The sequence below is a fragment of the Netta rufina genome, assembly GCF_964035555.1.
Source record: "Netta rufina genome assembly, chromosome: 1".
NCBI lineage: Eukaryota > Metazoa > Chordata > Aves > Anseriformes > Anatidae > Netta > Netta rufina.
In genome coordinates this window covers 24,264,499-24,291,167 of record NC_140123.1, presented here as the reverse complement: position 1 = coordinate 24,291,167, position 26,669 = coordinate 24,264,499, and the positions used below count along the sequence as shown (strand labels likewise).

General features: G+C 39.5%; 1 pseudogene across 1 annotated transcript in view; it reads left to right on the top strand.

Moving 5' to 3' along the window:
- The window catches only part of LOC311207312 (putative tRNA methyltransferase 9B), a 133,160-nt pseudogene that overhangs the window by 102,402 nt on the left and 4,089 nt on the right, over positions 1-26,669 (top strand). Inside the window, exon 2 of the transcript in view lies at positions 17,598-17,730. The product of the transcript in view is annotated as a putative tRNA methyltransferase 9B (transcript). The remainder of the gene's footprint in view (positions 1-17,597; positions 17,731-26,669) is intronic.

Genomic DNA, 26,669 nt, shown 5'->3' with positions numbered 1-26,669 from the left:
CCCAGGCTTCTGCTGCATGAAATGCTGAAAAATCCCATAAGCTTACTGAGAAAAACATGGTCTTTACCTTAGGATTGCCCCAGTCACGTGTGAGAGGACAGGATTCTGCTTGGATATTTGCAGTCCTAAGTCTGTGTCTATCTTGAAGTTCAACAGTTTTGCCCACTATTATTATGTTAGTTTTTATGACTTTGGGAAAGAGATGAGAACACTTTATAGGTCCATCTTGTCATAAATAATACACACAATACAAGAAGATCATATGCACATCACATATCAGTCAGTAATTGGTACAAATTCACATCAGTTTAAGATTTGGCCCATAGCTTTTTGGCTAATATCTTTTGCTATATCCTGGAAACAACTACCATTCACTGAACACTTTTAAAACACTTGTAAAACAGGAGTGTAGCAACTGCACTGATGGCTTCAATAAAAATATGTTCAGTGCCAGATTATGAATTCATTAATGCTGGTATAAAGCCAGAGTAATTCTGCTGATATCATTGGCGTTGCTTTGGCATCACATTGTCATGACACAGACGAAACCGTAGCTCACAAGTGGTTCCACAGTGCTTTGAAATTTTTATGGATTCCTTTTTGTCTTGTTCTCTTTATAACATGTTTGTTTGGTTTGGCTTAAGAAAATAACTTAGGATTTATCCACAGCCCTTCCAGCCCTTCCTTTTTTTTTTTTTTTTTCTGTTCTAAACTCAGTTGTAGAGGGTTTTGCTTTGTTCTGAAGTCAAAGAAATAGAAAACAAAGTGAAATTCTTTGTACTTTATAAGCCAGCAGACAAGAGCTGTTATTCATTGGATTCCTGAAAGGTTTTTAAAGTTTTGTCTTTTTTACGCTGAAAGGTGTTGCAAAATAATGATCATCTGCTTTGTCTGTTCTCATCTCAGCAAGAAGAACCTTGGAGCTGTGCACACCACTGTAGACAGGTTAAATTCTAGAGGCCTACAGGACTGGAGTCTTGCAAGTCTTGTAGATGTCAAAAGTAATTCTGGTCAGAGACATTGTGGCTTTGCATTCGGCATAATTAAAGCAACCACTTGGAATTGTTTGTATATAAGGAACAAAACAATAGGCATTGAGACTTCATTATTGGAAGCAGCTGCAGCAGAGGAAGTCCTGCAGCCAGGGGTAGGTTGGTAAATTCTGCGTGGGACATGTTAGTACTGTGATTCAAATTCTCATGATGTTTTATGTGAGGCTAGAATATATTGCACTTTCTTCTTTTCTGCCCCATTTTTCCCTCAAGTATAAGTTGTATTAACCTCGTGGAATGATATTTAGAAATGTTGGAGGACCTATTCTGATCCCACGGCTATTTGTGAGAATAAAACTGGTTGCATATACCACCCTGCAAAATTGTTGAGATAAGCACTGTAAGATCAGCTTCGGGAGGCAATAGCTGCAATTCATTAAGAAAACTCTTGTCAATTTAGGTGGAGTTGGATTTAACTCTTTCAGTGGCCTTTAGTTATTTGTTATGAAATCCTACTTAGCAGGGACACAACTACACAAACTGCATTGCTTGCTTTGAGGTAAGGGAGAGCAAGGAAGAAGGAGGAACAGGTCAGTGTACTCAACAGACCTGCAAATTCCTTACAGTAGCAGTGTAGAAAAGTTAATTCCTCTAGAGATATTCATACGGACATACATGTTATTTATCTTCTATGCTTTCATGTTTCCACTAGTCGTATGGAGTATGTGGACTCTCACTGCTTAATATGCTTCTCCAACCACCAGCTCCATTCTGCTTAAACATGGTGTTTGACTGAGCTGAAAGGATGGAAAGTCAAAAGGAAGTATGATGTGTCTTCATCTCCCTGGGATCTATGGTGCAGAATTTTCTTTTGAGGAAACTTCAGGGCAATGTGAAGTGTCAGTTCCCAATGTCAGCAAAACAAAGCACTGCTCAGAGCACTGCCTCAAAGAGTTAATCACTACTTGGCCACTCTGCTCTAGAGAGTCTCCTAATGACAAGGTAATAGGATATCCTGGGGGGAAAAAAAATGTTCCTTTTGAAATTTTGGCTGTGTTTATACTGCTAAATAAAAGGTGAAGGAGCCACAAACCATGAGGGCAACACCAACTCTTTTGTATCCCTGCCATTAAGGGTCACCTCTTTATAGCAAGGGTGGCTTAGAAAAAAACTGAAACCCAGAGCCGGGGGTGTGAGCTAATACAGTGTGTGTGTACCTGAAGGTTATGTCATCAATTAATTGGGCATCACTTCCAATTACTTTAACCTTTAACGCAACAGTGATATTTCTGTGACTGATGATTATATTTATACGACTGATGATTATATTTATATGATTTTCTCTATTCAGTGTCCAAAGTAATGTGAAGTGTGTCCTGCATCCCACCAGAATGGTGTTTTTATAATATGATGAGGGGGCATATGAAACATGACATGGAGTATGACAAAAGGGCAGCTGGGTAGAGCAGAGGTTGCAAATCCTGCCACAACAGTGAATTAAAGGTGTGCTGAAAGGAAGGAAACTTGGTGGAGCCTTGTCTATGAAGTCGGTTGGGAATGGCTTCCAGAGTAGCAATCCCCCAAATCATGCTGTAACTTTCATCATGGAGAAAGCTAGTTGGAGATGCTTAGTGAATAGTCAGTGAGTGATCTAACAGGTAAGCAATATAAAATCTTGGGGACCAGGACTAAGGTAACTTTGTCCTTTACTCTTTTTTTTTTCCTACTGGTAGAGACATACCTCTTTTATTTGCTGGTTGATAGACAAGAATCATAGAGTAGATGATTCTTTCGCTTGTCAACAGACAAGTGAAACCTTTACTTTTGTCTAATGGTCAGGGTGCTCAGCCAGAGAGCAGCAGGGATGGGGTTCATGGCTCAGATTCCCTGGGTGTGTTTGCATTGTATATCAAAATTAGAAATGAAACCAGCCCTGGGACAAGGATTAGAAGCTCACATCCATCTTGTTTCTAGCTCAATTGATTGCCTACTCTCTGCTAGAGAGAATATCCTGACTCTTGCATTCCTGCAACACAGTAACTCAGATTCCACAAGAACTTTCTGCCTGAATACTTTCTTCCCTACATACTTGATGGGGAGAAAGTCTTCTGTATGCTTAATCACAGAGCCTGACCAGTGCTCTCACCATTGGAGTGTTGTACTAGAGGCAGGAAGCAGCAGAGTTACAACAGGAGAAGCTGGCTGCAGCCTTGATCACACCTCCTGTTTCAGTAGGGGAATGCTTTCTGTTGAGGGATGGTTCTGAATGGTTCTACCACTGTTCAGGAGGATCTCAATAGGTTGGAGAAGTAGGCAAACAGGAATTTTATGAATGTCAACAAAGAGAAATGCAGACTCCTGCATCTTGGGAGGAATAACCATAGGTAACTCTACATGATGGGGGCTGACCAGCTGGAAAGCAGCTTCACAGACGAACAAGCAAATTCACCACAAGCCAACAATGTGCCCTCCAAGAAGGCCAACAGCATTCTGGGATGAATTAAGAAGAGCACTGCTAGCAGGTCAAGGCAGGTGATCATTCCCTCTACTCAGCACTGGTAGGGCCATACTTGGAGTACTGGGTCCACTTCTGGACTCCCCCATACAAGAGACATGTCCATGTGAAGACCATGAAGATGACAAAGGAACTGGAGCACCTCTCCTATGAGAAAAAGCTGAGAGTTGTGACTGTTCAGCATGGAGAAGAGAAGACTCAGAAGACTTGTGTTTATACAGAGATATCAGACGAATGTGATATCCATATCAGATTTATATACAGACATCAACATATATAAATATGTGAAGAGAGGGTGTAGAGAAGAAAGAGACAGGCTCTTAGTGGTGTCCAGTGACAGGACAAGAGGCAATGGGCATAAACTGAAATGCAAGCATTGCTGCTTAAACACAAGAAACATATTTTCTACTGTAAGGGTGATTGAACAGTGGAAGAATTTACCCACAGAGAGGCTGTACAGTCTTCATCTTTCATCTCATAAAGAAAACCTGACTAGCCACAGTCCTTGGCCACCTGCTATGGCTGACCCTGCTCTGACCAATAGGGTGAACTAGACAATCTGCAGATCTGCCTTCCAACCTCAGCTATGCTGTGATTCTGTTACTGTTAATGACAGCATCCATCATCACCTCAGGATAGATAGTTCTAGGCATCCAAAGCTAGGCATCGAGGATCAGAATTTGGGGTACTTTCCAACTGAAGAGGGATTCTTCTCATGTGTGTTCAAAGCATTAAGCAGGGCAGTAAAGTAGGCAGGGTTCAGTTTTGGGGGACTTAGGTGGCTTTTATCTACCTCTTGTAATGTTAGGCCAGATTATATATACCACTGCACTTTGTGCTTAGTTGTATGTGGGATATTTTTTGATTAGAGTACTAATATGAATTTGAGTAAAGATGGCAGAGATATATAAAGATGAGAGAGCTGCACAGCCTTCATTGTCACACTTGTGTCTTCTTCAGGATTTCTACAGGTTCAGAAATTTAGCACCAATTTTTTAGGGGGACCTAGTCTGTTGGAAAACTGTTTCTTCTATGTCCTTACACAGATTAGATTGCCCATTTCCCTCCAAGCTTTGTCTGTGGATATTGGTTTTGTATTTATGCACGCATTTTTCTTTTCTCTCACTTTCTCACATGCTGCTGGGTAGTCATTATACCATTTTGGCTTCCTTTTATGAACTAAATTCTCCATAGGTATTGTGTAAAGAGTGCTATAGTGCAGAAGAAACTAGGACAGGGTCAGATGCTTCTGGCATTTTCAAATGGCTCTTCTAAGCTGGGCTGCTGGGCCATTTCTAAATGGATAGGGTGTTTTAATGATAGTCCAAAGTAATGTAAAATCAGGTTATTGACTTCTCTTTCAGAACATGATGATGCTTCCATATCTGCTTTGATGTTTCATTTTCCCTGAGTTTTCTGCTCTTCAGTTTAAAGAAGGTAGAAATAGAGGTGGGGAAAGGGGAAGCTTGTTAAAATGATCTTGAATCAAGAGCTAAGAAATTAACTATTATAATGCCACACTGCAGCAGTCACTAAACAAAATTAAAAAAAAAAAAAATCCATTTGGCTAGAGCTGTGCAACTTAATCCATTTTATTATGCATGTCCCTTGTTTACAACACTGAAGTTTTAGTGAAGAGAAATTTCTTTTAATCCCATCTCTTTTGCTCTTTTGTCCTCATGAGAGAACAGGAGGCAAGGAGCTCCCATATCCCCTCTGTGGCAAATGTCCCAGCAGCCAAGCTGGGCCAGGCACAGCTTAGCTGGCAGGACTCTACATAATCATCTAAGTATGAACCAGACTGGGTTTCTCTCCACTTATGTAAATCCACAGTATTTAAATCCGTAGTCCTTCAGCGTTGAATTACTGCCAGTGGTTTCCAAATACTAACTCCTTATTAAACAAACAGAATTAGATGACATGTTAGAGTGCAGATGACCAGTGCCACAATAGATTGCTTCTATCTGAAAAACACACATTTGTAAGGGGGTGCTGGATCCATACAAGAAAGAATTACCAGGCACAGATGGCAGTGCTCATTTATAGCAGTAGAATAAGAATGTAATAGTATTAATGAAAGAACACTTATTTTGTACATGAGGAAAGCAAAACCCCTCACATGGAGATGCAGGAGAGAAAGTCAATGATATGAGCAAGTGCCTCATACATTGTCACTTACGTTAATGAAGATGCTTGAGCTACTCCCATGGGAACTGGCATTTTAACTCCAGTCTTAATGCTGCCTTGACCCCAAGTTGCACAGGAGAAAGAGGAATAAATAGAGTATAACATCATGTCAGTGGAAAATCTCCCAAGTAGAGCTGCATTGTCCGCACTGTACTATCATCTTGTGTACCATCAACAAAGTTTTTTCTTTGCTGCCCATACCACTCATCCAGAGTACTGTTTCCTTTGCTATTAAGTAATAGGCAAAAGTACCAGACATTAAACTTCAGCAATTCTATGAATAGTAATAGTAGTAGTAGTAGTAGTAGTAGTAGTAGTAGTAGTAGTAGTAGTAGTAGTAGTAGTAGTAGTAGTAATAGTAATAATAAATCCCTTGGAAGATATACCCATGCTGGATTCTCTATTAGAAAATAAATAAATAAATAGATAAATAAATAAATGAGCAAGCTGATTTATACCCTCTTCAGATACTTTCCTGAAATCCATCTTAGAGTCTTTACTGTATAAAATCTGTGAAGATGGAAAAGGAGAGCGACAGTTTTCCATGTGCGCTAATCAAAATTGCAAAGTATGACGATTATGGTAGTACAAATACAAAAATTTCTAAGCACACAAATGGCTTCTTTGAACAGGCTACCATACTTTTCAGACTTACTGCATGTAAGCAAATGATACGGAGTTGCTTGTCTCAAGATGTCATGCCAGGCACTCTGCTACAGAAAAATATCTGGTGCTTGGTTAATTCCAGTATGTTAATGGCTGTATGTTCAGATGGTTTCTTCTCTTTTGTTTGTTTACCACAAATCATAAAGCCTGGTCCTCATTTGAATTCAGGGAATTCTCCAAGTTTTTGCAAAAAGACATGTAGCAACCACACTTTTCTCTGAAGATGCCATAGATTGAAAATCTTTAAGAAATTCTCATTGCAGCAGTCATGAGCAGTGATCAACGTATGTGTTCTCTTGACTATATGATTATTTGCCTCTGTTCATAATTTGGTTTTGATTTTTCCTCTTTTATTGTTTTTCTTTTACACAGAAAGTTATATATTGAAAATTATCTCGCATGAGGTCTCTGTTCCCATCAGTCCCTGAACTGTAAAATGGTGTCATGTACTGTTTTGTTCAACTGACTAACTGCATCTACATCTATTAAATGATTCAGTCTGCAGTGGCCAGAGGCTCATCTTATTATTTTCTTCCACTTAAATAACTCTTTAAATAAAACACTGAATATGCAGTTCATTGGTTATTGGCTTTTTTCTTTTTCTTTTTTAATAAACTGTTATCGTTCTGAGTGTAGTTCATTTCTTCAAGAATGAAATTCTGTATGTAAATATTAGCACAATTAATGGAAATCACATACATAAAATGCAAGGCTGGAAATGTTTCTCCTTTCTGTTCACAGGTACAGTCCAACTCAGGCTTGGGGAAGGGAGAAGAGGAAAGATTTCACTGTAACGCCGCTTACATAAATATATAATTTTTGAAGGTCCCTGGAGCAGGGAGGGGGAAGCACTAAATTTACAAGAACTCCAGTTTAATACTTTTGATTTTATATTTTCCATTTGTATAATCATTTCAATTTTATAATTGCATAAAGTAGCACTGAAACATTCAAACCAACATATATCCAATTATTATTTCCCTCTCTCAGGCATTCTTACATAGGAAAAAAATCACCACGTGTCATTATTTTATTGATTTGTACATACACTTGGTACTATAAGTAAATTATGTCATGATATTTTGCCTTTCCTTTCTCATGTAGCTGTTATGAAGGGGCTGTCTTGGTGCTGTGGAAAGAGATGATTGTTCTAAAAGGTTATTTCATAAACTACGAGAGGAGTGCACTTGTTACAAGCACATTTGTCAATGTCTCAAACAGCTGGAGCTTGACTTATTAGGGAGTGATGTACCAGCATGCAGAGTTTAATTTAGGCTCAAGGGGGTTTGTGTGATGAAGAATCTGATTCTCATCGGTGGTTTCACAAAGCGCTGCCAGCCAAGCTCCCAGCTCCTTCTGATGGAAGTGCATTTCGGGAACTGATTCAGCTGGACAGTGGTGTCTCATAGGCTCTGCGTAAGCTGCCTTTCCTCGATGCTTAAACATTGTCTGCCATGCTGCTATTAGGTAACATCAGAAACCAGTAAAATCTGTCAGAGCATACATGTTGATGCTCATTTCCTTTCTGTTAGTATATACCTACAGCAGCCTGGGCTGCAGCTCCAAAGAGTGGCACCATGTGTAAGACATGTCCCTACCCTTCCCCACATGGAGGATACATTGAATAGGCATTGACCTTCATTTGCAAGGTTGTTCTTCAGTGGGGACATTTTCATCTGCCCCCATTTACTGTGGTACCCCCGAGCAGCACCGATGCTCTCAGCTATGCACAGATGCGACTCCATGGGATGTTTCACTGCTTACATCCCCCTTCCAGTGACAGCTCTGTGTCAGAAAGAGCGAGCTATGATGATGCAAGCTTGGTTTATTCCTTGTAGCTGTTGCCAACCTGTGTTTGTAAAAATTCTCTTTGGATGTCAGATGAATTGGGCAGGACAGGAAATTTTTGTCACAACTGCAGCTGAGGAGAGTCAAGCATAATAGGCACAGCAACACAACTTCTGCAGGTGATGTCTCCACTCTCACCAGTGATTTTTAAAAATAATGAAGTTTATTTTCTTTCCACATTAGGACTGGGGGAAAAGACTCTTGTTTTTTATTTAAGTTATCAAAATGTCTCTATTTCCTCCTTTGCTTTGTGAGACGGCTGTTGTTCCTTCCTTGAAAGGACCTTCCTTAGGCACTTGCAAGGGGTTCCTAGGAAAGATGTGTTGTAGTGCTACACCTCCAAAAAGCTGAGTTCATCAGACCACATAATTACAATCCGAGCTAGCAAGCAGGAATAGACCTTGCTGTCCATCTGTGAAGGCAATAAGCATAAGTAGAGAAGAATCTTATGACCAGTCATTGCTGAGTAGGTCAGTGTAACCCAACAACCATGGAAACAAAAAAATAAGTCCAGGAACATAGCACTGACAGTTGGAATCACAGAATCACAGGATGGTTTGGGTTAGAAGGGACCTTAAAGACCACCCAGTTCCAACCCCCTGCCATGGGCAGGGACACCTCCCACCAGACCAGGTTGCCCAAAGCCCCATCCAGCCTGACCTTGAACACCTCCAGGGATGGGACATCCACAGCTTCTCTGGGCAACCTGTGCCAGGGCCTCACCACCCTCAGAGTAAAGAATTTCATCCTTACTCCTAATCTAAATCTACCCTCTTTTAGTTTAAAGTCATTAATCCTTGTTCTATCACTACACTCCCTGATAAAGTGTTCCTCTCCACTTAAGACAAAGAGGGTCAATAGTTACTTAATGCTCATGTATCCAGAGTCCCAACTTCCCTAAACAAGTTTTACTTCCATCATGGAAGTACAGGCAATATTGTTTTTTTATATCAGGACCAAAGTTCAAATCATGAAAGACATGAAGGGCCTCAGTGGGCAGCTCAGATATGCAAAATTTGGCTCCTTTTCTAGTTTAAGGGGATACAGAGCTTTCCAGTTGCATTAGAGCCTGCACACTGGAACTGTGGATCTGTTCCCACTCTCCAGCTTCCTTCTAGGATACACCATCACCTCTTAAAAATATGCAGGCTTCTCTCCCTACCTATTTACTGGGAATTAATGATGCTACACTTCAGGGTTAATTTCCTGGACTTGATGAGCCTGTCTCTACATCTGGTTTTCCAAAAGCTCTGGCTTTTTCTGAGTGAGCACTGCCTTGGTCTCACAGATCCCATCCTTCTCTTCTAGGTTTTCCTTCCTGCTCCTGTTTTGAGTATCACCACCTCCCCAGCAAAGTAAATGCAGAAAGGCACGTACAGACCTAATGCTGCAGCTGCCCATGGCTTTAGGAAGGTGGAAAAGATGCACCTCCACTACAAGAGGATGAGGACTGGGCCAGTGGGATGTGCTGCAGGAACTGGGATTCTGCAGGAAGGTTTAGCCGTGCTATGGTAATGTTAATACAGCATTGCAATGAGTCCCCAAATGGATGATTAACTGTCAAATTGTGATGCTGTGCCAGTGCATGATGGTATCTGGGAAAAATGAAGCAAGGCAAACTAATTAAAGTACTAACCTGGAGTTTCTCTACATGTCTTTGTTTTTTATGCCCTCTTCTTTTTCTCATTTTTTTTTCTCCTCCTTTTCATTTCCTTCCTCGCCCTTCATTTTACCTCCTTATTATTTATAAAATTCCCTTTTATCATTTTCTTCCCATATAACTTCTTTTATTTCTCCTTTATTTCCAGCCCCTCTGTGCCCCACGTTGCATTTCCTGTTCTGTTAATCAGTCCTTTGCCAGATCCTGACATCTCACGGGAGTTGTCATTCAGAGGCTTTAAGGCCACTTGCACAGTTTTTCCTCTGTTGTACTTTTTTATCTTCTTCTTGGGTGTAGGGACTGTTAATTTGACTGGCAGAATGCTCCTGTTGTGCCTGGTGCTGGCAGAAGAAGAAAATACTTGCTGAAGCCCCTTTTAGGGAATGTGCTGGCTGGAAATGGGAGGACAGGACCCTGGTGTTTTTCTTCTCAAATCACAACTATCTCATAAGAACATTACACAGATCATTTGTTGGTAACGTTTGTGTATAAGGTGAGAATGATGGTGGTGAAGGTGACACAGACAGGGAGAAGAATTAAGCAGGTTTTCAGAAAGTATCATCATGAAAACATTCAATTAACTGAAGGGAGGAAATATACTATTAGAAATAGTTTGTTCCTGGAGTTGTTGGTTTGGATTTTCAGCTATTACAGACGAGCTTTTTTGTCATTTGCTGACAGTAATTACTGCCATGCTTGTTTCTGAAGAAGTCCAGTTCAGCCTAACAGCTCCATTTTTCTCTCTCCAGCTGGCAGCAGGAAGTAGGGCCTGTTACTGAGCCAGCTCCATTTCTCCCTGTGCTCCCACGAGCTCTTCCATCATGTGGCCTATGTGCACTAGGAAGACTGCATGGCTGGAGGAGCTGAAGGGGTTCACAGCCCTCGACAGAGTTTTTCTGGCCTCACTTGGTCAAGATTGCCTAATAGCTGTTGCACAGACCTTGGTGACACAGTCCTGTGACTCACTGACTGCACAGCTACCAGCACTCAATTATGGTTCATACACCCTGCAAGTGGCCCTGCAGTGATGACTTCCTTCTGGAAGACTTTCACAGAGTCACGGAAGGGTTGAGGCTGGAAGGGCCCCTTGGAGGCCCCTGGTGTCCCCCTGCCCAAGCAGGGACACCCAGAGCAGGCTGCCCAGGCCCACGTCCAGGCGGCTTTTGGAGATCCCCAAGGAGGAGACCCCACAGCCTCTCTGGGTAGCCTGTGCCAGGGCTCTGTCACCCGCCCAGCACAGCAGTGCTGCCTGGTGCTCAGAGGGAGCCTCCTGGGTGCCCAGCTGTGCCCATGGCCTCCTGTCCTGGCACTGGGCACAACTGAGCAGAGCCTGGCTCTGGCCTCTCTGCACCCTCCCTTCAGGGATTTAGGGACATGGAGGAGATCCCCCTGAGCCTCCTCTTCTCCAGGCTGAGCAGCCCCAGCTCCCCCAGCCTCTGCTCACAGCAGAGATGCTCCAGTCCCTTCACCACCTTGGTGGCCCTCTGTTGGACTCTCTTCAGTGTGCCCAGGTCTCTCCTGTATTGCAGGGCCCAGAACAGGATCCAGCAATCAAGGTGCGGCCTCACCAGTGCTGAGTAAAGGGGAAGGATCACCTACCTCAACCTGCTGGCAATACTTTGCCTAATGCAGCTCAGGATACCATGAGCCTTCTTTGCCCTCCAGGCACATTGCTACCTCATGTACTTTGGACTCTCCGTGTCAAAAATAAGCTTATTAATTAAGCTTATTCTGTCCTAGTAGGTTATACCACAGAACAGCTGAGTTATATCATTGGATATTACCAGAAACATGGGATTATTTAAGATTTTTTTCCCCTCACAACCATTTTTTTTTTTTTAATTTGCAGATAAGTTATAGGAATTCATAACACAGCAGAAGCCACCACACCAGGAGGGTGACATTGTGCTCTGGATGTGCAAGCCAGAGCCCCCTCTACCAGGTCTTACTGCTCTGTGCCTTTCTGCTTTGCTTTCCTGCCAGCTCCTGATGAATAGATTTTTTTATATTATTTATTTTTTTGCGTAAAGGTAGGGGTGAGTGTGCTCAAAAGAAAATACCGGCATTCCCCAATTGCCTTGGTTATGCAAGTTAAACAATACCAGTGTAAAATGCCACTGTGTGACATTTGCAGCACAGAGTACCCAATTCTGTGCTGGGCAGAAAATGTTTTTTCTTCCTGATGCACAGCTGAACTTCTGCATTCTTTTCTGGCTTTCTCTGTGACTACAGAAAGGTTGCTGGGGATGATAGAGAAGCTGGAAAGTCTCTGAGGTGCAGACAAGCATGCATAAATCATATCTTTGAACCAAAATCAATCCCTAAGAAACGATTTTCCCCCAGGCCGAATTGGTAAGCATCCCTGTTTGCTTTTTGATTTTGTTTGCTTCTTGCTTCTGTAATGTGGGTTATAACCAGCTTCCTAGGATTGTCTGCATGGTTTTACTTAGCAAACTTAGTAAGCTGCGCTCTCATACATCACCCTGCTCTCCTCCTCTGGTGCACTGTATTTTATGTTTTTCAGTCTATTGTGCTAAAAGTATTAAATGCAGTGTTGACAAGTATTTTGTGCTTCGGGGCTTGGTAAGCATAGAAGACGGGTGTCCGCTGGACTTTTTTAAGTAGAAATGTCCATAGCATAATTGCTTGTGGTTACTGGGCGGCAACGTGACTTCTCTTTCTCCAGCCTCCTCCTCACAGGGTTACTTTCTTACAAGAACATTATAGTGAACTCATTTTAAGAGTGCATAGCTGGATTTTTAAATTTCAGAGAGTCCAGACCATTGTCCCCACTCTTGCAGCTACCATTTTAAAACAAAGGATGTTAATGTCTTTCTTTTCTTCCTTCTAGGTGAGATTTAATCACAGCCTCATAGCCTTTGTTACATATCTCTCCTATTCCAGAGGAGAGACCATTTTTACACAGAATGCATTTTTTTTTTTTTAGCATTTAAATATTTTTTGCTGTTGTTTTAAAGGGTGTCTTACTCTGTGCTCTTTCTTGCCTGGTGTTTTCATATGCATCTTCTTTCTTTTCCTTATTTATTTTAAGACACTTTTAAGACACTTATCAAGTGTCTTAAGCAGACAACAATTTCCAGGCTATCCCTCTGCCTAAGTGAACTACTCTGAGTGCAAGTTCTGTTCTCCCTGTTCTTGTGATCTTATAACAGTACACGAGTTATTATTTCCTCTTGTCAAATGAAGCAATACCAAAGCTTTGAAATGATGTTGCAGTTTTTCCAAAGAACAATTTATCTCTTCTCTCGCTTCCTTCTGTGTTTCCCTGTATACTTGATAGCACATCAGCTTCTTCTTGAAATGATCCCCAGTAGAGCACTTCAGCTATTTCAACCAGGGTTTTCTTGAAAGTATTTTTTAAAAACTAGCTGCTACAGCAGAGTTTGGTTTTAATGAAGAACAATAAAAAAAAAAAAATCCTTCTGCCTTGGAAAGGCAGTGTTGTATAAACTAATGTGTGTTGTAAACTCTGTGCCTGGGATATCCCCACAGAATTCACATTTGGTGGCACTGTTTGTGCACACAAAGTGAAGCACCTGTGTAAGTGCTTGCAATGGCTTTAAATCTCACCAGAAGCTAAAGATATTTGTAGTGCAGCACAGGAAAGACTGAACAAAGACAACTCAGAATCATCGTCTTTTTTTTTTTTATTATTATTACCTGTGTTTCTAAAGTGGCTGTTACACAGTAGCACGCGTAATGAACTGAACAGCAATGATCTTCCAAAGAATTTCCTCATCCCATTCCAATATTTGTCAGCACTTTGATATAGGCAGGGTATTCAGGAAACTTGCAGTCTGGGCCATTTCACAACTGTACTGAGCAAGTGTCTCATATGACAGAAGAAATCAAAGGCCACTAGTTTTAATCCTAGAACAGCCTTTCAGATCTGTAAATTACATAACCAGAATGCCTCTAGCATCAGTTTCTCACTGTTACTTACCGCAGGATTGAATTTGGGCTTAGTCTGCTCCAATGTTTTTCTCTGAAGTAATTGCCAAGAAAATCCACAAAGAACGTATTTTGAGTCAAAAGGATTTTGACTTCTTATGAATATGAAAATAAGGACCAGACAAGGACTGTATCAGCAGTCAGAGTAATGGCCAGCCTGGAGTGCAGACACCTTGGGTGATACTTTTAGCTCAGAAGTTATTCTTCATCAAGTTCTTTACAGTGTGTGAGTGGCAGATGAGCAGCTTGTCTTGGTGGCCCAAATCCTCACATAACTCAATGGAAATTCTGAAATGGACAACACAAGTTAAATGAAGTTCACAGTTTCTACAGCTATATCAATTGCACTGGAATCCTTTTGCTTTACAGAACTTCATGGTGAACTGAGCAATGACTTAGCATACAATAGGCTATTCACAATATCAAGGGGTTTCCCCTCGGCATTGTTAATAACAGTGCAGCATGGCAATCCAGAACAGCTGCAGAAAAATGATTCTTTGAAAGCTTGAAAGGTTTTTTTTGTCAACAGTAACACATGGTGTCAATGAGTTGTTCAATGAGAAGTCCATAAGCATGGATCTCGTAGTGCGTTGAATGAAGCAGAGGAGACATCGCACCTCTGGGAGTTTTTGTTTCAGACTCTGAGCAGCCTTTGGTATTCATCATCATTTTCAGTTGCTCTTTTTTAAGATGTGTCTGTAAATAAGGGACCTAGAAAGCTTCTTTTTCAAAGACAGATTGAAAAGGGGCAGAAGACTTCATGAAGCAAAAGTTAAGAGCTTCCAAAACACAACAATATAAGCAAGTTAATAAACACTGAGTAGTAAGCCATAAAATCCCATTCAGATTTATATCACACACAAAAAAAATACATTGTATAAAATCATAAAATAGATTACCTTTCTTCGTTTAAAAGTCTCAGCAATTTCTCATTAATGACAACATAGTATTAGGAGATACTGTTTCCTAAATAAACGATGTCATACTGCTTAAGTTATGGAAATGTATTTTGGCAACAAGTTTCAGTGCTTGTATTTCTCCCATCCCTTTCTCTAGGAGAGCTGCACTGACTTCAGTGACTTAGCCCAGCCATTTTGGTGATAGAGAAGGAGGAAAATCAAATCAAGAGGGACTGTATTCTTAAAGTATATGAAGAAATTGCTTCTTACTTCAACGATGCACACTACAAGGCATGGCCAAAGGTGTAGCAATGCATTCACAACAGCAATGAGGCAGCCTGATTGCTGTAATTGTTGAGAGGGGCTGTCTGTCATATTGCTAATGGCAGTCTAAGGATGTCTTCACTTTCTATCAAACAATACTTGTGGCAGAAGAATTTGGACCCTGTGAATCAAATACATCAAAATGTCCAGACAGACTATCAAATTTGTCTCCTGCTTTGCTCCACAATTCATAGCTATATGAAGACAATTTGAGTTTTCCCAGTTCCCAGTAGAACTAAACTAAATCACAGTTGCAGCTAAACTTATTAAGATGTCATTAGTGGATGCAAATGTCTGTGTATTTTAATGATAATTCTGGAATTTAAAGTCTTGTTTAGCATTTACAACATGTATTGTGTACAGCCAGTTTGAAGAGAGTATCATGACACTGTCCTGAGTGCTTTTTTTTAATTCCCCAGAAGTTTAAGATTGCCTGTATTATAAGAGAGAAGCCTGTGTACAAGCTTCAACAGCTGCACCACCCATGGATCCATGCTGGTTGTCCAGCTGAGACCTGGGCTTTAACTCATCATTTCTACATGTTTAGGCTGAGCTTCTAAATAGCTTTTTACTTCTTTTTGGACCTGTGATCTTTTTCCAGTAACACGTATGTAGTCTTCCTTTTAATTTTTATCCTTCACTTTAGCATGGGAATGTTGATGAAGGAGAAATATGAAGACTGGGCTAATCGCAGTAACATTTTGAGTGTCATTCAAACTTCACCATATACTTTTCCCAGTTTATCAGTCAAAATGCTGTGCACTGCCAAATCTTGGCAGATTTTGCAGTGTTTTCAACTTGAACAAATAAATGCATACAATGAACCAACACATTTAATTTTTACTGATGTCATAGACTTTGGGCTTTGCGAACACTGTAATTTAATCTCAGGCTGGACTCTTGGGCTTTGACCTACGGGGACTGCAGGTACACTGTTGCTGTGTCCATGGTCAGAGACAGGTTATGTGTGAAACACAAATGCCAAGAGTGGTGCCACCCCTGCTGGAAAGGAGTCTACTTGCAGGGCTCTCCTCTGCCCTTCCATCCCTGAGAAGCAGGCAGTGGTGTTAGTTTAGAGGGAATGGGTCTCATACCTGCTGTTTGGTTCTTACAGGAGCCTTTCCCTCCTGAGGTGGAAAACAGAAAAAGACCTGGAGATCTCTTCCAGTGAGGGCTGCAGGGTGGTCCTCTTTCATCTTGTTCTCCTGAGAAAATTTTCTAATCTTAGCCAACTTCTGGCACCATTTCACAGCACCTTTTCTCAGCTGGTACTGCAGTCAGGCATTGAAAGGACTGAGATCTGTAACAATTTTCTGAATATTAGTGCTGGGAGATGGGATCAGTGGTTAATATTAGACAAGCATTTTGGAGCAAACTTCTATCTGCATCCCAGCAATGACTCATCTTCCTTTCAAAGAGCGTAACAGATCGATGGGGCTGAGAGGCTGCTTATGGGATGTAGGGACCCACACAGGGTTTCAGAAGAGATGTCATCGGATGGCTGCAACCTAAATATAGGGATTTAAACAGCTGGAAGTCTCCAAAATAACTATATATTAAAAAAAAAAAAAAAAATAGAGATAAAATCTGGGCTCTGACCCAAGCTTAATGTCTGATGCAAGCATAGCCATAAACAGGATGTAAACTGTGAAGGTGCAGGGTATTATGTTAGCCTGATGTATTTACCTCCCAGATCTTAATCTGAACTACAATTTTTATGATGCTGGTGAAATAGCAAGGTTTTAAAACTGATATTATACTTTAAATTGCACTGACTTTATGTAGAAAGGTCCAGATAATTCTGCAAACAAATTATCAAACTTCCAATAAGATCCATTTTACTGCTGATATTAAAATTGCTCTTATCTAAACATGTCTGCCTTTATTTCAGCACAAGAAGTATTTCAATTTGGGAAGATGTAAATTTCTGTGTCGCAGGCTCCATTATGAAAAGGAAATTGTGTGGAGATACCAGAAAAAGAAACTTCCCTGTTGTCATGGTGACAGCAATTAGCAGCAGTTAAAACAGCAAACAATGGATTTAATGGTTTGGTCTAATAGTGACTTAATTACTTAGTGTCCTGGTTTGTCTATCAGTATTTCAATACACAGGAATAATTCAGTGCTGTGCTCCCACTACATGATGCTTTCACTTAGCATTTTGAGTGTATTACAGGCAGAATTGCAGTAGCATCATTACCATAAATATTTTTGATTCTGTATGTGGTGGGAAGGCCAAGGTAAATGCTCTCTAGCAATCCCACTTGAGCACCTCCTGTCACACAACACAGCCTGCTAGACAGAAAGAAGCAGTCTGTGCTCATTGCACTGTAATAGTAAAAAAAAAAAAAAGAAAAAAGAAAAAAAAAATCTGAATTCCACTGCAATTGTATCTTTTCTAAAATGGGTGGAGAATTTCAAAATATTGAGGACAGTCAAGGGCTTAATACATCATAGCTTATGTCAGGAGTACATTTTCTTTTGCACAGACACAAAATATCCACCTTCCTTTCTCGTCCTAATTATTTTTTCAGGCTATGGAAATGGCAAATGCCTTCATATCAGTTCTCAAGCCTGCAAACTGGGTTGTGACTGCTTCCTGCTGGTGGAATCAGCATTAAATGAAGGCCATGAAGTGATGGTAAACCACTTCTTTTGTCTGCCATAGCAAATCAAGTGCTTTCCTGTCCATCTCTCTGGTAAATTCTGCATACTGTCAGTATCTATAATTCAGACCTTTTAAAGGTTTTTAGGATGGTTTCTCAGTCTTTTCTAGGTTCTTTCATTTCCCTCCCCCCCCCCCCCAGTGAACAATGTTTTGGGTTGTGTAGACCAGAAAAGTCCATACTAGCACAAGAAATTTATGCTATTGCAAACTGTGGAAAACTGCAAAATGGGTAGGATGGGTAGTCACACAGATACAAGCTGAGCTTCATTCTCATGAAAGCAAGACTAAACTACAATGTGCAAAACAGGAAAGAAAAACCTTATTTGTGCAGTATCACATAGCAGATATGTTAAATGTTGTCTCTGTCAGGAGAACAACATAATAAAATTTGCTTAAGAACACTCAGGAAATTTCTGGAGCACATCCTAAGTGCAGTATTAAATACTTCTGCACCTTTCAAAACAGAGGATTTTACTCCCATGTTCCATGGTCTGTCCACCAACAAAATCATTTTTTATGATTTTAAAACACAATTTTTTATTTCTTTTTATGAGGAGGGATGACCATGACACCCAGCAAAAAGTAAGGTTGTTTTTAGCCAAATCATTTCCCCTTTGCTTCACTGCTGAAAGATCTGATTCAGCAAAAGCACAAGAAAATGCTGAAAAAGAACAAGGAAACAGCAAAGCAAGAATAAGTGCTTATTTCAGAGGCTTAAAATGTTCATCAAACAATGTCAGATTTTATTTCTTGTAAGATTTTTCCTTTTTGTTTAGTTGCCCCTTTCAACCCAACTTATTGATGGAGTAACCACTTGTCTTTACCACTTTTGAAGAAGACACTGAATGGTAGCTTTAGCCTTTGCTATCTTTCTCTTTTAAGTTTTGAGGTTTCTTTCTTGTTGGGAGTCTTGAAATTACTCAACCACTTTTCACAAGTTAGGTGTTAAGCTTATGCTGATTAAAAGTAGGACAATAGTGTATGTAAAACAAATTACAGTGCTCAGCAAACTTAATTTTCCTTTTCTCAGCTGAAGAAGTGTGAAGGTCTCTAAGCCTTCTTAAATCAAAGTGAAATGTTAATATCTCACATCTCTTGAAGCTAGTGAGTAGCACTACACAGCCTGTTCTCCATGTCTTGGGTGACCTTCCTTTAAGCCCTGGAGGACTTTACTTTTCAAGTCTAGGTTTATGTCATATAATTTGACATTTGGTGGAATTTTGAGATTTCATTGTCATCTCTGGTACATCACTCCACAGGGCTGTGAACCACACTCAGCTCCATTGTCTGAAAATCTTCCGGTCATTTAGGCTACAGGTGGAACTATATCATTGTGGAGTCTAGCCCTTTCATTAAAATGGACTATGATATAGCTGCAAATTACAAAGTTATTTCCACTACGCACAGCCTCAACCATCCCAGACCATGCATGAACCATGATTCCTTATTGATCATGCATGATCGTGATTTCTTATTATTGCTGAAAAATAAGGCTCAGACGCATTATAAAGTTTCAAATAACATTTTGAATTATTATATCTATCCGTACAGATATACCTTTTATACATAACGGTATATATATATATGTATATATAGTTTGGATAAGCATGTGTTTCGTTAATCTTCAGGAGATTATCCAAGGAGGCAAGAAATTTCTGTAGGGTTTCCAAAGTCAGGTCTGTGGTAGGAAATATTGGCAGAACAGCAGTGTCAAACCTAGCTTAATGATTTTTCCTTTTACTCAACACCTACTGCATATGGATATATAAAGAAGCAATTTTGCCAGTTCCACAAATGGAGTAGCCTATTTTGACAAGAAACAAATCAAGACACGATGAATCAGCAAAATTTTTAAATGGCCTGCTTTAAAATGCTTTACTTCTCGCTCAAGGAGACATTTGCTCTGTCAGTATGCAATTCTTTCTACAATATTTTCACTGCCTTAAGAAATAAATCATTTTCTCAGTGTATTCATAGCATAATCTTATTCGAGATTTAATATCACCAAACAACAGAAATCGGCCACTTTGCCATTTACTGCTGGCTTTGTTAGTGTTAGCACAATGAAGCCATTCCTGTATTAATGAAGTAGGATTTCTGCCACTTAGTATAGCAGAAAGAGGACTGGCTTTCATGTTTCCCTTTGGCTAGGGAACTGCTCCAAATCATAATGCAGTACTGTTTTTTTAGCATAATTTTATCTTTGTCAAAGTGGCTTTCTCCTTTACGTGGAAAGCTCATGTTCTGTGTTAATAAAATATGGTATATGCTGGGTTTTAGTACTCTGATATGGACAAGGGATAAGAAGCATTTTTTTTATTATTATTAATTTAGGTAAGTAATTTATTTCTTCCAAAAGCAAAGGGGAAGATATCATGTTTTCATCTCTTACTAAGATTCAGATACTCAAGTCAGTAAAGTTATTTTATATCACTGAAACATCTGATCACACTCTTCATCCCAGTGGGGGGGAGGGGGGAGAAAAAGGTTTCTAGAGAACAGAGCATCAAATGGCTCTCCTTGGTGTTAATACCAACATGTGAAAATTAACTTCACTTTAATCTGTGATCTTTTAGTCATGTGGTAATTTAACAGAGAAAGCAACAGGAACCTAAGGGAGGTAAACCTGTCTAGTCCTCTAATTTACACTGTCTGAGAATGTGGCCTGTGTAATTACAAAGAGTATAGTTCTTAAAATTTACAAGTTGTAAGAGTCTCTTGGGGAAAAAAAAGTCCAAATAAAAGGATCAGGAATGTTTCCTTACTATTTAAGTTCTGTCTTTGTGGTAAAAATCAATGAGACACTGAGCAAGAGGAAATCAAGTGTTACTATGAGAAGCAGGATCATATTAGTGTAGTTATATTGCACTCTGGGGCCAATTAATATGAGCACAGCATTGCACTGCCATGACTGCATTGTTTCCTGTGAAGAAACCTCATATTTCTGCATAACATTGGTTATTTATGCATAGCATTGAGTTCTGTTATACAGGCATGTCATTGCTACCCGCCAGCTCTCCAAAATTCTGTTTTTTCGGAGGAACAATTGGGAATATATTTGAGCAGTGGTTTTAACATTTTCCAACCAAAAGGCAATGTGAGCAGAAAGTGGTATTCCTCAATAAAAGCGATACTAAAGGCACGACAAACAATTTATCCCAGTGTAAAGGAGACTATAACGAGGTGTGCCATGACAGCATCAGGAACTCTTTAATGCCAGTGAAATTTGGAAAAAAAAATACAAAAAATATTACTATCAATAATTGATTTGGATGGTGCAAAGAACAAAAGAAGGGTGACTATAGCATAGTATGAATTACAACTTAGAAAAGGTTTTATACATGCATACAAAGCAAGAGGAGAACAAAAAGAGAAAACAAGCAAATAACATATGACAGAAGAGGCTGGTGATGCCAGTTCATTTTTCTTTGTTTTTTACAAAAAATTACTTGTGGTCATCAGCTATTTAGCAGAGTTTTAATCAGGGGACAGGAGTTTTGACTGTGAAAAGGAAATACTGGCTAAAAAAAAAATTAAATAAATGAGGTTATACAAATTGTCCAGAAATCATGATTTTTATCTTAAGCTACTCAAAATGGCAGATTATCCTTAATATCTGCAGCAAGTGAGGAAAGGCAAACATAACACTTGTTTCCAAAAGAGAGTCAGGACATCAAGAGAAAGCCAACTTAATTTAGATTTATGCAGGGATACTAGAATAAATAATTTAAATAATCTAATTTAAATAGAATAAATAATTTAAACCTACAGAATGATAATATAATGGGAAACAGCCAACATGCATTTGTCAGGAACAAGCCGATCTGTTTTCCGTCCTTAACAGGGTAATCATCTCAATAGGCAGGGTGACAGGAGGAGGCATGATTTATCTTGACTCTCATGTTGTTGTAAGTAAAGTAAGGAAATAGAATTCAGAATTTGGGAGCACATAAGACTGAAAGATCTTGTTCAGAATAGATCTGCTTTTCACTGCCCGATCAGAACACATTTCAGATGGGATCCTCTTAGGATCCATCCTACCTGTTTCTATGCAAAATTTTGATTAATAACTTTGATAGCAGGCTAGACAGTATACTGAAGAATTTGTGAGGTGTTCCTATGTAGGGATATTTAGAATTGCTTTGAAAGATGGGGTTTTACATGCAAATGATGGAGAAGTTGTCTGAAATCAACAAGAGATACAGAAACCATCAAGAAGGACGTAGCATGCATGGGAAGGAAACATTAAATGTGCAAAGTTAGAAACAATGGTCAAGGCAGATGGGCCACAGACCAGATAAATGTGAGTAGTATCATGCTGTTACAGAAACAGGCAAATACCATTCTGAAGCTTTATGGGAGGCAGAAGGATGAGCTACCTACCTGCACTTGGTATTTTTGAGATCCAAGCTGGAATACAGTATCTGCTTCTGGGGACAGTGCTTTAAAACATTTGGAGACTTTTTCAGTAACTGAAATTTAGGAATTCTGAATTATTAGAGGAAGCTAAAGGCATTGAATTTGCTTAGACAAGAAAAGAAGAAGATAAATAAATAAATAAATAAACAAACAAATAAATAAATAAATAGTCTGCAATTGAATTAGTGATTTTTTTTAAGTTTTTGTTTGTTTGTTGTTTTTGTTGTTGGTTAGGTTTGGTTTGGTTTGGTTTATTTCTGTATAGGAAGGAAGGAAAAGAAATAATAATCTTAACCTGCAGCAAAGGTTGTTTACTTCAGACATTAGAAAGCTTTTAAGGGCAGCTTAGACTACTTCGGGTCACATTTGGGCCAAGTATTTAATTATGCCTTGGAGCCAGGAGATGAACTACCTCTATTTTTTGGTATCTTCTTGAATGTAAAGACCACCTGGCCTTTTGGAGAAAAATCTATTGCCTCTCCTATATCCAGTTCCTGCCTAATGTTGAGGCAGCTCCTCTCCCAGTGGCTAACTCTCCTCCCTTCTGAAAGTCAGAGGTGCAAAACACTAATGAAGCCTGAATAACACGAGAGGACTCAGAGGCAGAGCAGAAACGCCACCCATAGTGGGATTTTCTGGTCTTGATGAGGCGACCCACAGAGCACCTTTCCTCCTTTTGAGACATCTGCCAGCCCTGATTTCGGCTTTGGTCTCATCACCGTTAGTGTTTCATTTAATGTGAATTGTACGGGTATTTCTAAGCCTGTAATGGCAATTTCTTACAGATGCAGAAAAGTGCCATAGAGCCTGTGGCTGATATTTGTGGGCTTATCTGTAATTCATGCAGCTTCTCTCACCGGGCTTGTCAGCTGACAGCATTGTGCATGACTGCAATTCTCACCAACAGCGAGGAGCTTGATTTTTATCTCACTTAATTAAATCAGAAGTTTTGTGTCCCTGCTACTGAAATGTTCATGCAAGTTATAATTGATTTATCAAAAATATCCCAAGCTTACTTCCACTGGATGATATATAGTTATGTCAGGATAGGGTCAGGTCAGAAAACTTGACCCTTCTATTTTTTCTTAGAAAAATGCACATTGCAACTAAACAAATTCTGCCTCTTATGGTTCATTCACTCTATTTCTCCAAGTTACTGCAGCACAGAACTGGTGCAAACTCCAAATCTAGCCTCATATTTTATTTAATTTTAACAGTAGTAGCCACGTGTGGCTGTTGTCTTCTGCTGTCAGCGTGCAGGTCAACACTGACATGGTTTTGGAAGGAGGGATGGTTCTCTGAGCTGAGCAGCTTCAATGGGATTGATTTTGAAGGTCTGTCTGTGCCCAACCACAGGCTGCTGAGCACAGGGTTTTCTCTGTATAACACAAAGAAATTGTTTTCTTGATAAGACGTGAAGATCCAAAATGGTTGTGGAACGGTGCTCAGGCACCTGAGCCAGGTGCACTTGCATGGTGCCAAGTCCTCTGTTGGGGTTGCTATCGAACAGAGCATTGCTTAGCAGATATTTTTTTCAGATGTACCCAAATGAGATTTTTTTTCTTTTTCCAGTGCAACCTAGTCCCAGAGCTTTCCCTCAGAAAGAGAGACAGCTCAGTTATTTTCCTTCCTCATTCAGAGAGGTGCTAAACCCATATTTCCAATACACAGGTATGTGCCCCAGACCTTAAACACCCAGATGTGCTGAGTACAGAAAACCTCCACCATCCCATGCAACCTTCAGCCAAAAGCCCAAAGGAGGTGGAAGAGGAGCCTGATCCTGCAGACCCATGTACAGGAACACACACAGGAGGGATGAAAAAGCAGTATTATTTCCTCTCTTTAGAGGTTTATAAACCTCTCTTGCTGTTTTTAGCCACGGGTGTCCCCACTTCTTTGTTGCTGTGACAAGCATTTCGGCTTCCCAGAATTATCTTTAATACACACACAGACCTAATCCCACTGAAACCGGTGGAGCTACTCAGATGTTTAAAATTAAGCATATAATTATATTCTTGAATCAAGGCTTTAATAAGTTAATTAAATTTCATAATTATCATGATTTTTATAAAGGCAGCATCCTCATTTGCTAATGTTAACCATTAAATTAAAGAAGAAAGAAGTTTTGTAATCTACGTAATTAATGAGTTACATTTTTAATAGGAAAAAAAAAGTTTTTAATGGAAAAAATGTTTGAAGTTTACTCAGCAATTCTTTTTATTAATTCTTTCTTATACAGCATTTTTCCTTCCCTTTTTATTTTTGATACCACCATAATAAGAACAAAGTCAAATTTAACTGAGAACCATGCCTTCTATATATGTTCCAATTGTTCCTGTTACTAGAACTGAAAGAGATGAAGTGATGTCTGAAGTGCACACACAGTATATACAAAAGAGCCTCTGAGATAAAGATTCTGTGATCGTTAAATACTTTCTAAATGTCTCTAAAGGGATTTAACTTTAGTGAAGAAATTTGACTGAGAAAAGCAATTTCTGATTACACAGATTTCTTTGCCATTTAACAGGGTTTGAATTGAATCACTGACCTAAAATATTAATTTTGAAAATGGCTTCTTAAAAAAAAAAAAATCAGACAAAGTTGTTGATGCTTCCAGTTTTGTTCTCTGAAGACAGATGAATGACATAAAAATGTATCTTACATTGTCTGCTTCTTCTAAATAATCCCTTTTAGTAGGATTAGTCACAGTATTAAATTAAGAGGAGGAGCAATTAATTATATTCTTACGAAATCGAGAAAAGAAGAATCTTTGAAATGTTCTCCCTCACACCTCACCCCCTCCATTTGAGATCTAAATTGCATTATGTATTTTTCAGCTATGGAAAATCTTCCAGTTTTCAGTTTAAACAGAAGTGGTGGGAATGAGGAAAACACAGCACAATATTAACTTGGATTGCCTTTCAGGAACACTGGGGGAACGTATGGCCAAAAAGAAAAGGAAGACTTAATTTGTAATAAGTGCTGATCCACAGAGCCTTGCTACTGCAAAGAGCTGTCTTGGGGGTTTGGACAAGCACTTGGATGAGGTCTAACACACACATCCATAGCCAAGATGGCCAGCAGGTCCTGCTGGAACAGTTCTGCAGGCAGAAAGCCACACTGACAAGAAGCGCACACCACTTGAAGCACACCACTGAGAAGCTGAACATCACTGTACCGGTTGTCTCACAATGTATATTTTCTGTAAATCTCTCCCTGTAGAAGTGACATTTTTTACTACTTTCCATCTTCCTTTTTTTCCCCCTCATGGACATTTAATTCACCTGAAAACAAATCTTTCATGCTTTTTTTTTTTTTTTCTTGTGACTTGTTCAGATGTTTAAAAGGTTGAATGTGGTCCTATTCGTCCCATCATCCATGGCATGGTGTTGGTTACTATGACCATGACATAATGTCCATGAAACCTTTTTTTGGTAGTGAATTTAATCTTTTTTTCTCCTATCTTCACTGATAAGAGTATACAAGGTTTGCACAGGAGCTAAAAAGATCTGAATAGACTTCTGTGGAAAAAAAAACTGGAGCATAAACTTCTAGAAGAAACAATTGTGGGTAGGCAACTAAGAAGAGAGCAGTACAATAGTAAGAGTGTATTTTTTGTTTGTCTGTGACAAACTTGGTGAAAGTGGTCACAGAATATTTAAGAGAGTTTGCAAGGGCTGTGAGGGCAGAAAACACAATATTGGGAAACTGCAGTTATCCATATGTAGGCTGGGTAAATGACACACATGGGCATGAAGCCTCTTGGAAAGATTAATCTGAGAGCCCACAAAAGGGAAACAACTCTTATTAGTCTGAAACAGTCCATCAGGCCCACATCAATAAGTAATTGTACAAGAACCACATTCTCTCACTGACTGCAATGTGCCCATAATCAAGCCTCATGCGAGGAACAAAATTGTTTTAGAAAATCCACTGTATAAGTCTTTACTACCAAAAAAGGAAGAAACTGTTAACGAAAATGGAAAAGGAAAGCCAACAGGGTAAAATGCTAACAGACGAGTGTGGAAAGTGCTGAAAGACTCAGTGTTGAATGCTTAATATGTGTATGGCACTTCTTAAAAGGATGCTCCTTAATGCTGTTCAAATTCCTGTGTCATTTGTGACTACAAATGAAATGAATAGGCTAGTAATAAATTTGCTAATGGCATAGAGTTATGAAGGATTACTAACTGCAAGGAGACACGAAAAAAGTCTTGTGTGAAACTATGACAAAACTACAGAAAAGTACTTGAAAAATGCTAAGTAACGTCCACAGGAAAAAATAAATAAATAAATAAAAATAAAGAACTAAGTATACAGCCACAGTGGTACCCTCTATTGCTGGTCAGGAAAGTTATTTTTTATTGAAGTTATTTTCAGTTATCTGAAAATATTAGCTCCATGTTCAAACCTAGTCATAATGAGTATTCAAGTACTAAGAACAAAAATGAAAACAATTCCAAAGAGGAATGACAAGATAAATATTTGGTGTGTCCATATCTTTAATACTGCTTCAAAT